Raw genomic sequence first — 13,685 nt, 5'->3', positions numbered from 1 at the left:
GCCTTGCATGTGTGGCCACGGCCAGTTATTGTTAAGTTTATCGGCATCTGTAGCTGACTTTGTCATTCTGAAGGCGTATTGGGGAGCCTGTGTGTGGTTGTAACTTATTCGTATTTGAGCAGAGTGGTTATGAGCTTGGCCAGCCTTAAGCCTTTTCTGAAGTGTAGTTAGTTATCAAAGTCTTGTTGCTAAAACTCTACTTCTGCTTCTCCTACCATTTACATTGATAAAATGAAGCCCTGGTGTTTTAGATGCCTGCTGCCCTTGGGGTCTGCGGTACATAAACACATAGTAGTGTTAAGTTGTTGGGTTCCTGGCCTTGGCATCGCACAGCAGAAGCCTTGAGGGGCATACTCGTACTATTTAAAGAAGGGCAGGTCGAATAATGTTTATCTGTTTACTAAACTTTAAGACCTTATCTTTATGTTAAAGGAATTTTAAGTTTTGTTATTATTGTCGTCGTTGCTGTTGGCACCAGATATTTTTTCTGTGCTAAATCACTTGCAGGACAAAAGTAGCAATTGAGGGGGTAGTTTCAGGGGTCTTGCTGCAGCGTAGTAGAGTTTCGGCCGGTCCTGCGGGATGCCTCCTAAGGTTCGTCCGAGGTTCAGAATTCCGTCAGCAGGATCTAAAGGGCGCCTTCCATCTTCCCCTAATCCAGCGGGTGTCGGTCGCCGGTCATCCTGGAGAACGTGATCTCTTTATTATTTGGAACTGTTTAAAGAAGTAAAGAATTTCATTCAATTCAGCCTCGGCAGTTAATACCAAGTCCTCCACTTCCATCAAAATTGGTTCAACGTTTACACTCAAGTGAAAGTACCACAAGAAATCTGCTGTCTATGTACAAAGTAAAATAGTTTTGGAGAGGTTCTGACAGCTCTGTGCATATGTTTCTCGAGCCATTTGCATGACAGGTATTGTGTGTTAGAAAGATATTGTGGTGACCTAGAGTTCTGTTATTGTCCTAGACGTTATTGTAGCATATTGTTTCAACATCGAATGTCAAACACTGCTGTCCTGCACACAATTATTTCTGTGTTGGAGTTCGCCGACAGGTTTCGCGAAATGTCAGTCACGGCACTGGATTGTAATTATGGAGCGCATTTCGTTCGCTGGATGGAAGAGATGTATCTGACGTTTGCATGTCTCTCGTGCACCAGCTGAGGGATCGTAGCCCGTCACTGCAAGTGAAAGCATTCGGCAGACGGTTGCGGTGGTCTAGCGTCTGGACATTGATGGATTTTGCGGTCTGCTGACATCCCCTACAGCTGTTTAAATATCTATAAATAAACGTTCGTACCCTACTACACACATGGCCAAAGTTTCGGCTATGATGTTGGACTCTGCAACGGTCAGCGTGTACGGAGTAGCGATCTCAAGACGCATTGTTTGTTCAGATAAATAAACGCTCCAATCCTGTTCTATCAACGATGAGTGTTCTGCATGCAGCACAAAGCACAAGCTACTGAAAAATATGGCGGAATGAACTTATTGGCTGGAGCATCAAATTGTAGATTACACCTTACTGCTGCTTATTGTCCCAACACCCACCTTCCTAGCTTTACACCACTTTATTCATTAGTACTTTCGGGGTTTCAGGAGACGACTGTGTGGACAACGTATATCTGTGGAAAGAGAATTCCTCCAAGTTCCGATTCATAATACGCACAGTGACATAGTTACAGACCCCACCATTAGGGGGCAGGCGTTTCAGAAAATAGCGAATAATGGAGCAATACGAATGTTTTGCGTCCCTGAGTTCGCTAAATGTGAGCCGATTGTGACTGTTCAGCGATGATGTCATACAAGTTATCGCATAAAAGCCGCAACAGACAAAAAATTCTTGGGTGGTACACCAGGATCATCAGCAGCGATGGTGGAACTTGTGCGGGAATCATTCGTCACGATGCCAAAAAATAAATAAATAAATAAATAAATAAATGACATGTGTAAGCAGACAACTTCTGATACTGCAGTCAGTTGTAAAATTTTATGGATCACTTTTTTACAGAGAAATCTGTACTTGGACTTGCTATACAAACAGCTAATGCTACGATTACAGGACGACAGTCGGAACGTCATTATGTAACAAAAAGGTGCTCCACGGCACTGTCTTGCAGACGTTCGTTATTAGGTCAATACCGAACTACCTCAGCGTTAGATTGAACGTGCTTTCCCTCACGACTCACCTCTTCTTCAGTAGTCCTCACAGTCACCTGACATAACTCTCTGTGATTTCTTCTAACAGGGATACGCAAAGATCGTGTATTCTTGCCTCCATTACCAGTTAATCTGGAGGAGTTGCAAAGATAGATAATTACTGTGGTCCCTGGTATTGACCATAGCGTGGTGAGACATGTATGGTGAGAGTTTGACAACCCTACTGACGTTCACCACGTCATAAACAGTACCTACATAGAGCATTTGTTGCAAGGAAAGACAATTACTGTGGTCGCTGGTATCAACCATAACGTCGTGAGACATGTATTGCGAGAATTTAACTACCCTACTGACGTTCGCCATGTCATAAACAGTACCTACATAGAGCATTTGTAATAAAAGTTTGAAGAGACGCTGTATCCACTGCTATGTGTCTATTTTCTGTATGTCTTGTAATTTCTGTGGAGTAAACTTCTCAAACCCGAAAGGCACCTATGAATTCCCCAGTAATAATGCTGGCTCATGCAGTCCACGGTACAGCAACTGGTCTTGCATCTAGTGTATCATATGAAAAATGAAAGAAACAAACAATTTGCGAAAATGTCTTGAAAGTGATACTGTGCCAAGGTGCCTTTGTAGTGTGGCTATGTGGCTTACTCTTGATCAGTTTCCAAAACAGTTGATAATCACAACAGACCCACAGACACACAAAGACCAATAATGATTTCTCATGTCAGTCTGCTGTATGCCTAGTATTGCCACGCACCAGCGGTAATCAGTCGCTGCTGGAGTACTCGTTATTGCTGCTCTTTTTAACACATAATTTTAAACCACACATGACATGTACTACCTATTTCAAGAGGAATGGTAAATATCTTAAGAGTTGGTAGAATAGACTAATTCGAGTAAAACATTCCAGGACAATGAGGTGACAAAAGTCATGTGACATTTCCTAAAATCCTGGTCGAACCTCCTTTCGCCTCAGCTATGTGCAGCAGCTCGACATGGCATGGACTCAACAAGTCGTTGGAAATCCCCTACAGAAATATAGAGCCAGGCCGCCTCTATGGCCGTCCATAACTGCGAAAGTGTTGCCAGTGCAGGATGTTGTGCACGAACTGATCTCTCTATTATGTCCCATAAATGTTCGATGGGATTCATGTTGGGCTATCTGGGTGACCAAACATTCGCTCCAATTCTCCAGAACGTTATTCAAACCAGTCTCGAACAATTGTGGGCCAGTGACATAACATCGTTGTTTGGGAACATGAAGTCATTAAAAACAGCAAATGGTCTCCAAGTAGCACAACAGTCAATGATCGGTTCAGTTGGACCATTCCATGTATAATAAAGCCCTCATCATTATGGAGCCACCAGCAGCCTGCTAAGTGCCTTGTTGACAGCTCCAGTCCATGGCCTCACGGGGTCTGTGTCACACTCTAACAGTACCATCAGTTCTTAGCGAATTAAATCATCACTCATATCACCAGGCCACGGGTTTCCAGTCGTCTAGGATCCAAACAATATGGTCACGAGCCCTCGAGAGGCTCTGCAGGCGTTGTGCTGTTAGCAAAGGCATTTGCACAGATCGTCTGCTACCATAGCCTGTTAATTGCAGATTTCGCCGCACTGTCCAAACGGAAACGTTTTTCGTACGTCCCACATTGATTTCTGTGGTTATTTCACAGAGTGTTGCTTGTCTGTTAGCACTGACAACTCTAAGCAAATGCCGCTGCTCTCGGTCGTTAAGTGAAAGTCGTCGGCCAATGCATTGCCCGTGGTGAGAGGAAATGCCTGAAATTTGTAATTCTCGTCACACTCTTGACACTGTGGATCTCGGAATACTGAATTCCATAAAGATTACCGAAATTGAATGTCCTATGTGTCTAGTTCCAACTACCTTTCCGCGTTCAGAGTCTATTAATTACCGCCGTGCGGCCATAATCACGTCGGAAACCTTTTCACATGAATCACCAGAGTACAAATGACAGCTCCGACAGTGCACTGCCCCTTCATACCTTGTGCACGCGATATTACCTCCATCTGTATATGTGCACATCGGTAACGCATGACTTTTGTCACCTTAGTGTAATGAGTGTCCAGTTGTTATTGATTACAGACACAAGCTATCATTTGGCTTGTTGGTACTCCCATTGCTACAGTTTTATTTATCGATTGTCAGTTTTGTTTTGAAGTCCAAGTTGTGAAGTTGTCCTTGAGCTTACATAATTGAATTTTTCAACTGGGATTATGATTGTGATTTGTTGGTCCATTATAACGTAACGTTAAGCGTGCCACATGTAGTTGCAAATGCTTAGTATGACGATATGGTATTTGTGTACTAGTTTTATAATGGTATGGCTGCTACTGCCTGTAGAGGATGCAGTAGATGATTTATTAACCGCAGACTTGTGTTTTCACTAAATTGAATGGCAAATGAACAGAGAGTCGATGAAGTAGAAGACATTATTCAATTGACAGAATGCAGTCCTTCAGTAAGTACATGCAGAATTTCTAGAGGTATGTATAGGTCTTCTGTGTACAAGAATATGACTGACAATATGTTTGCAGGGTGTCTGTTCTCATAATTTACAACGAATTCAATTTATTCAAGAAGGAAATGCAGATAAAGTCCTGGCTAATTGCAAACTGCCACGTAATCCCATTAAATTTATTTACTGAAGAACCCACTTTGCCTTGTTACATTTCAATAATTGTAACTCAGTTCATTAATCTGACGAAAACCCACATGTCTTTGTGGAGAGACATCTTTAAGACTGCTTCTCTGTGAATATGTGGCGTGGTATTATAGACGATCAGTTGATTGGAGCTGTTATGTTATTTCATCGTCTTACAGGCTCACCGCCCGCCTCTGTAGCGCAGTCGTAGCGTTACTGCCTACCACGCAAGGGGTTCGATTCCCGGCAGGGGCCTGCGTGTAGTGTGTCCTTCATCATCATTTTCATCACCATTAACACGTAAGTCGCCGAAGTGGCGTCCACTAGAAAGACTTGCAATACGGCGGCCGAACCCTGAAGGGGATATCCCGGCCAATAAATGCAATACGATCCTTTCATTTACAGGCTCCCCATTATCCAAGACTTTCTTGAAAACGGTTCTGTATCATTACTGGAAGACGTTTCTCTTGCTACTGGGATCGATATGTTCATGTTATCCCGGCATGATGGGGATCTTGCACATTCTATTTGTCAAGTGATGTTATCTAAGTCTAACATTCCCCAGAAGATGGATCAACAGAAATGGTCGTATTATTGGCCACCAAGATCCGTAACTCCTCCCCCCTTTAGATTTGAATCTATGGGGATGATTAAAAGTTAAAGTCGCAAAGAAAAATTAAACACCAGAGACGAACTGATCATTAGGATTATGAACAACACTACTCTCATAAAGAAACACCAAGATGGCTTCAGAATAGCTACACATTTTGTTGTCAAGGATTCGATAGTATGTGGAAGTCAGAAGCGCAGTTTATGAAAGTCAACTTTGAACTTTATCATTTGCCTTTGCTCATCATCTTCTATGAGTATTAGTTTGTGTTACATTCGAATAGCTGTATTTTTGTAAGCAATAAAAACTGGACATATTTTTATGTGGAATGTTTTATTGAATTAGTCTACATCACCCCATTCTAAAATACTTACTGTTCCTCCTGAACCACACTCTGTATACAGGATGTCTCTCCTAAGAATGGTCAGGTGCATTTTCTCTTGTGTGTCAGCAGACATTTGCTATTTCGTTTTTGTATTATGTAGCCGGAGTTGGCCCAAACAAATAGTGATCATGTCGTCTTTCCTGTGACGCCCAATGTCAACAGAAGCGTCGATTTGTTTACCATTACAAAAAAAAAAAAAAGATTTTTAAAGTGGAATTTTACGTGCTCATCCAATAACCATTCGACAGAGCGGTCCCAGATTAGTCTAGTTCGATATTCATTTTGTCGATATGTATGAAGAGGGACATTAAAACACGAAGAATAACAGGTACTCCAGCAGTAACAGCACTGCTCTGGCCCACACTGACTGCTACTGCCGAGCATCCAGGACTACTGAATCACTGCTGGATTGCTATGTATTCTTCTTGTTTTACTATCCCTGTTAATACATATGGATAAAACGAATATCTGACAGAATAGTTTGGGAGTATGTAATTGATTTAAAAATAATTAAAAATTTAAAAATAATTTTGTTCTTAATGGTAAACAAACCAACTCTTTCTGTTGTCACTGGGCGCCGCATGAAAGAAGAGGTGAGCAGTGACTGTGTGGGCTGACCCCAACTACACAAAGCAAAAACGAAATTGCAGATATCTGCCGAAATATCAGAGGAAATATACCTGACAGTTCTTAGGATAGGCATCCAGTACATTGAGAAAGATAGTTTAACATGAAACAGAGGTGACTGTTTGTGACTGGTGACTTATGATGTAACATAACAGACACTTTTGGTTATAACATAACCCTGTCCCTTTTCTTATTAGTCTTTTCACTTACATTTATTTTATTGGCTCTCATTGTGTGTTTCAGGTTTTCACAGACTGCTACAAGTGAAGTTGCAGTCAAATTAATTCACATTTACATGTATATAACTGCAGTGCACATGCATAGACCCATGAGGTCCTCACAATTGTCTTGTAAATTTGAGGAGCATAAATTTTGGGGGTCACTAAGTACAGGAAATAGATGCTTTCATCTGAACATTATGGTCTCTAATTTGTCAGTATTTCAAGCTTTTACTCATAACTGTCTTATAGCACATAAAATGCTGCCACATGACAAATAAATAAATATCATATAAAAGAAAATACATGTTTCTTTCTAGCTCAGGCTAACACAAATGATTAGAGGACGAATGTAAGGATTTAGAAGCTTGTGTCACTGGGGGAGAGATAGATACTGCCTACAGAAAAATTAAGGAAAAAAGAGGAACAGCTGTATAAATATCAAGAGCTCATATGCAAAACCAGCCATAACGAAAGAAAGGAAAGCAGAAAGGTGAAAGGAGCATGTAGTGGGTCTATACAAGGGAGATGTACTGGAAGGCAATATTATAAAAATGGAACAGGACATAATGGGAGACGAGAAGCGAGCTATAATCCTGCGAGAAAAATTTGACAGAGAACTGAAAGACTTAAGTCGAAACAAGGTCCCAGGAATAGACGACATTCCATCAGAACTACTGTCAGCCTTGGAAGAGCCAGTTACGACAAAACACCTCTATCTGGTATGTAAGATGTATGAGACAGGTGATATAACCTCAGAATTCAAATACCTAATAATTCCATTTTCAAAAAAGCAGATGCTAACAGGTGTGAATATTATCGAACTCTCAGTTTAATAAGTCATGGTTGCAAAATACTAACACGAATTTCCTACACAATAATGGAAAAACTGGTTGAAGCCAATCTCAGTGAAGATAATTTTGTATTCCAGAGAACAGTAGGAACACGAGTGGCAATACTGACTCTACAGCTTCCCATAGAAGGTAGGCTACAGAAAGCCAAACCTCGGTTTATAGCATTTGTAGACCTTGAAAAAGCTTGCGACTATGTTGACAGGAATACTCGAGATAAGATACAGGAAGCGAAAGGCTATTTAGAACTTGTATAGAAACAATATGGCAGTTAAGAGAGTCGAGGGGTATGAAAGGGAAGTAGTGATTGAGAAGGGAATGAGACAGGGTTGTAGCCTATCCCCAATGTTATTAAATCTGTATAATGAGCAAGCAGTAAAGGTAACAAAAGAAAAATTTGGATTAGGAATTCAAGTCCATGCAGAAGAAATAAAAAATTTGAGATCTGCTGATGTTGTAATTCTATCTGAGACAGCAAAGGGTTTTGGAAGAGCAGTTGAATGGAATGGTCAGTGTCTTGAAAGGAGGACATAAGATGAACATCAACAAAAACAAAACAAGGGTAATGGAATTTAACTGAATTAGATCAGGTGATGCTGAGGGAATTAGATTAGGTATCGAGACACTTAAAGTAGCAGATGAGTTTTGCTATTTGGTCATCAAAATAAATGATAACGGCTGTATCAGAGAGGATGTAAAATGCAGAGCAGCAATGGCAAGAAAAGCGTTACTGAAGAAGAGAAATTTGTTAACATGGAATATAGCTTTAAATGTTAGGAAGTGTTTTCTGGAAGTATTTGTATGGAGTGTAGCCATGTATGGAAATGAAACGTGGACAATAAACAGTTTAGACAAGAAGAGAATAGAAGCTTTTGAGATGTTGTGCTGCAGAAGAATGATGCTGAAGATTAAATGGGTAGATCATGTAAGTAATGAGAAGGTATTGAATACAACTGAGGACCAAAGAAAGTTGTGGCACAACCTGATGGAAGAAGGGATTGGTTGATAGGACACTTTCTGACACATCAAGGAATCACCGGTTAGTGTTGGAGGTAAGTGTGGGGAGGAAAATTGTAGAGGGAGATCAAGAGATGAATATAGTTAGCAGATCCAGAAGGATATACACTGATCAGCCAGAACTTTATGACCACATACTTAATAGCCAATTTGCCCACTTCTGGCACCGATAACAACGGTTAAGCATCGTGACATCGAAGCAATGATGCCTTGGTAGGTCGCTGTAGGATGTTGGCACCACATCTGCACATTCAAGTCACCTAATTCCCGTCATTTCCGGGGAGGGGGCGGGGGGCGCAATGAGTTCTGACGCCATATGCAATCAGATCCCAGATGTGTTCAATCAGGTTCAGATCTGGTGAGTTGGGAGTCAGCACGTCAATTGGAATTCGCCACTGTGCTCCTCGAACCACTCCATCACTCTCCTGACCTTGTGACATTGCGCATTATCTTTTTGAAAAATACCACTGTCATTGGGAAACATTACCGTCATGAAGGGTTGTACATGGTCTGTAACCAGTGTATAATAGTCCTTGGTCATCATGGTGTTTTGCACTACCTCCAGGAAGTTTCCCAGCATGTGATGGAGCCGCTATTAGTATTTCCCTGCCCCATAGTACAAGTGTCGAGGAACTGTCCCTTGGAAGATGACGAATTCGCACCCTCCCATGAGTATAATGACGAAGGTATTGCCATTCATCAGGCCATGCAATACTGTGTCACTGCACCAACACCAAGTGCCAATGGTCGCATGCTTATTTCAATTGTAGTTGCTGATGTCATGTTGTTAACATTGGCACGGCGTGGGTCATCAGCTGTGGAGGCCCATCATTAGGAGTATTCAGTGCTCTGTGTGTTAGATGCACTTGTAGTCTGCCCAGTTTTAAAGTCTGATGTTAGGTCCGCTACAGTTTTTGCCGCCAGTCTGCCAAGTCTACAATGTCCAACGTCTCCAATGAGAGATGTCCGGATGTGATTTCAAATTGGTTTCGCCATGTGATGAAGATACTCATCACAGCACCCCTCAAACGCTGGACAAGTCGTGTAATTTCCGAAATGCATGTGCCAAGCCTCCCGGCCATCACAATCTGCCCTCAGTCAAATTCAGATAGATCACACTTCTTTCCCATTCTACACAGACAACACATGTGAACCATGTGTGTGTCTGACTATCAGTCATTATCTTTGATAAAATGATGATTTGGCCTAGCTTTAATTGCACTCTTATTATCACACTATCAGCAGTATGCAAGTAAGTCATTATGGTATGTGTGTCTAAGCAAAAAATATTGTTAAGTAACTAAGCAATATTTACAGAATGTGAGGATATCGTTTCCAACTATCAGTGTGAACAGTGTTTGATATAAATGCAAGGGAAATGCAAAGAAAAGTACATATATCACACTACATATGTATAAAAAATATTTTTTGCCATCCATGGGCAAGAGGGCAAGTTGTCAGAACTTGAATGACTGATCTATTAAACTTCACTCTTCCTTGGGCCAGTTGTACAAACTCAGGACAACCAACAGCCAACCTGTAGTTTCAACATAATATGGGAACTGTGCTGTACATCTAGTTGCAGTTAAAACTCTTGATAAAATATCTGATAATTCAGGGGTGAGTAAATCAGTTCGTATATACTGCACAATTTGTATTTGAAAAGTACTAATAAATACTGGATTCTCGCTGAAGCTGTAACTGGGATTTGCTGCAAAATACAAAGATTTAATTCTCTTTTTTAAAGGCCGATTTACACTGGATGTCAACGGTGTGATATAGAATACTAGGCGACTTCACACTCAAAAGACAGAATGTTCACACTAGATGGAGCATCATGGGGTCACTTTGCTAAACCCAATTCTGAATGATGAAAGTGAGGTTATGAGATTGTGTCCATGCTACAAAAAGTTAGAAAATTGTATCAGAATTAAGGAACTATGAAAAAATTTACTAATGGCCTTTTGAAATAATAGATCCAGCAATCAGTGAATGTGTATAGTGTCACGTCATTTGTGTTCATTTACAGATATGTGCCTGTGTTGTTAGAAATAAAAAGTAATTCTGTATGTTTCAGTTCTCTGCAGTTGTTTTATATTGTGTGTAAGGCTTACCAACACAACTGATTACCTCAGCTTAACCTCATCAACTTGCCACTGCAGCCACTATACTCAGATTTCTTCCCAGTGTCATGAAGAGGAGACCACCCCATCAAGATCTTGCAAAATGGTAAAACCACAAAGGTCTCCACTGAGTGGGTCAAGCCTGCATAGGTCATAACAGCACTGTCACAAGACACCATGCCAGAGCTGCAAGCCTCACCATGTCCAGAGTCACATATGCAGACATCACCTATGGTTACCACTTCCCTTCATCGGTCAGCAACTACATCGTCACTGCATCCAGTAGCTGCACTGAGTCCCTGGCTGGTACTTCACACAAGAGCTGGGCAGCAAATAACATTTAGATTTACTTACATCTCAGATGCTCTGCACTAAAAGGCGGTTGAAGGAAGGGGGCTGTGTGGGAATATTCTATCCATCAACTAACTAGTGTGTGTTATCTCTGATGCAAGGGGTTCCTTAGAGTTACACTCAGTGTAGAGTTATATGTGTTCATTTACAGATGTGTATTTGTGTTGCTAAAAATAAAAATTAATTCTGTATGCTTCAACATTCTTTGTACAGTATTTTATATGGGCCATAAGTCTTACCCACAGGCCAAAGCAAACTTTATAATGAATGTTTTTGATAACGTTTGTGTGGTAAATTACTGAGAAGTGAACCAATACAAAATGTATGGTCAAAACATTTCAAAACTTCTGCATTTATTTGGTAGAGAAATTATATACATATAAACACATTAAGCATATTAATAAGGCAATCCATAGAGCTTTTCTTGTCGAATCCAAATGAAAATTGTTTCATCTCTTTATTTTATTATCCATGTGCAGTACAGGCTCCTTCTCTGTCCAAGTACTGTAAAACTTAAAATCATATTTCACTTTCGGACATGTGGCCTGTCTTGTTGAAGAATACTCATGGAAAAATATTCTAGTCACCATGGAATATTCACGATATGTGCGAAAAATAAGTATACAGTTCGATAAAAACTAAGAAGACACAGATGCAATCATGAGGGCAGCAGCAATAGATGCCACTGCCCCTCCACCTATATCAATGTAAAACTTTCTTCTACATCTACATCTACATCTATACTTACAACTATGCTCTACAAACCACTGTGAAGAGCATGACAGAGGATAGATCATATTGTACGAATAATTATGCTTTTCTCCCATTTCATTCACATATTGAACACAGGAAGAGTGATTGTTCAAATGCCTCAATCCATGCTTTATTAATCTAATATTGTCCTCAGGATCCCAACGTGAGTGACATGTAGGGGGCTGTAGTATATTCCTAAACTAATCATTTTATATTGGTTCTCGAAACTTTCTAAGCAGGTTTCCTTGGACAATTTACATCTATCTTCTAGGGCCTACCAATCCAGTTATTCTTCGTTATGTTGCGGGTAAAAAAAAAGTAACTGTTCATGCTATCCTTCTCTGCATACATTCAGTATGCCCTGTTAGTCCTATTTGGTAGATGTCCCACACACTTGAGTAATATCCTAGGATTGGTCACATGAATGATTTATAAGCAGTCCCCTTTGTGGACTGGTCGCGTTTCCTCTGTGTTCTATCATTAAACCAAAGTCTACCACCTGCTTTACTCATGACTGAACATATCCGTGCAAAATGTCACGTCCTGATATTTTTATGAATTGACTGATTCTAACTTTGACTCATTGATATTATAGTCGAAAGACACTACTATCTTCGTTTTGTAGAATGTATAATTTTAATCTGTTTTCATTATTTCTAAGTACCAAATAACACGAAAAAAATATATTTTTTCTTCTTCAGTAGAGCTGACTTTCTTATTGTTACAAAACTGTTATTTAACGAAAGTTGCTTCATCAGTTTATGTTCTTATCCCTAAACAGTGTAGAGCTTTCCTCTGCCTAGGTATTCTAAAAGCTATATAATTTTTCATTCTTGGACATCTAGTTTATCTTGTTGAAGAACATTCAGTGGGAAATAGTAACAAAGTCTTCATGACACATACAATTGACCAAGGTCCAAAAAATTATTATTAAAATATATCTTTGTAAAAAGGCAGCTAAAACATACTTCATAAGTATTGCATGTTACACAATTAAAGATTATTTAGAGGACTCAGGGAAGTGGTTAATAATGAAGGGGGACAGCTACAACACACCATCACTTTACAGTACATGCATAGAGTATAATCTTTTTTGTAGAAAATCATATGCCAAGATCTATAACGTATGATAGTAGTGCCTTATCAGTCTCCTGAGCTCAACATAAGACTCATTGTGAAGGGATTGTGACACAATTTTTCAGACAGACTGAAGTGAGTATATGAAGATGTACATGGGATGCGTGACATGTTTACATGCCTGGGGGTCAGTGTTCCAAACAGGCTGCAGGGAGTGCAAGGGGCAGTGGTGACCAGCATGTGTCTATAGAGTGTGCAGTGATGTGATGCGAAATGGTTTTATATTTTGCAAACTGTGTATGATTGACAGAGTCATTTATAAAGGGACTGGCCAAATGAGACACTGTAACTGTTAAGGAAATGATCTCATGTATGAGAGGATGAAATTTGCTCTTCTTGGCCATCCTGATTTAGGTTTTCCATGGTTTTCCTAAATCATTTCAGGCAAATGCTGGGATGGTTCCTTCAACAAAGCAACAGCTGACCAGCTTCCTATCCTTTTAAATATATACTTCTTTGTTATGTGTGGGAATCTATTTTGAGCTATCTAGTTTCATTGAATTATGATGACAACTCCTACAGCATTGTGAATTGATTCTTGGATGAATAAATAGATAAATAAACATCTGCACTGTGTCAAGGAAACAAAATGAAAGCACCAAATCCGCTATCATATTGTGAGTGAACGCAGAATAGATTAACATCTGACTGATGTTATGTTCCGTTGATAGGCGTCTGAAACACATTGCAGACTGTTTTGACATCTTGTTCCATCACAACCTATTTTATTGAGTGCGAATCGACCTTTAAGGGCCATCCAAATGCATCAACCTGT

Source organism: Schistocerca cancellata, chromosome 1 (assembly GCF_023864275.1).
Source record: "Schistocerca cancellata isolate TAMUIC-IGC-003103 chromosome 1, iqSchCanc2.1, whole genome shotgun sequence".
NCBI lineage: Eukaryota > Metazoa > Arthropoda > Insecta > Orthoptera > Acrididae > Schistocerca > Schistocerca cancellata.
This window is presented reverse-complemented; position numbering follows the sequence as displayed.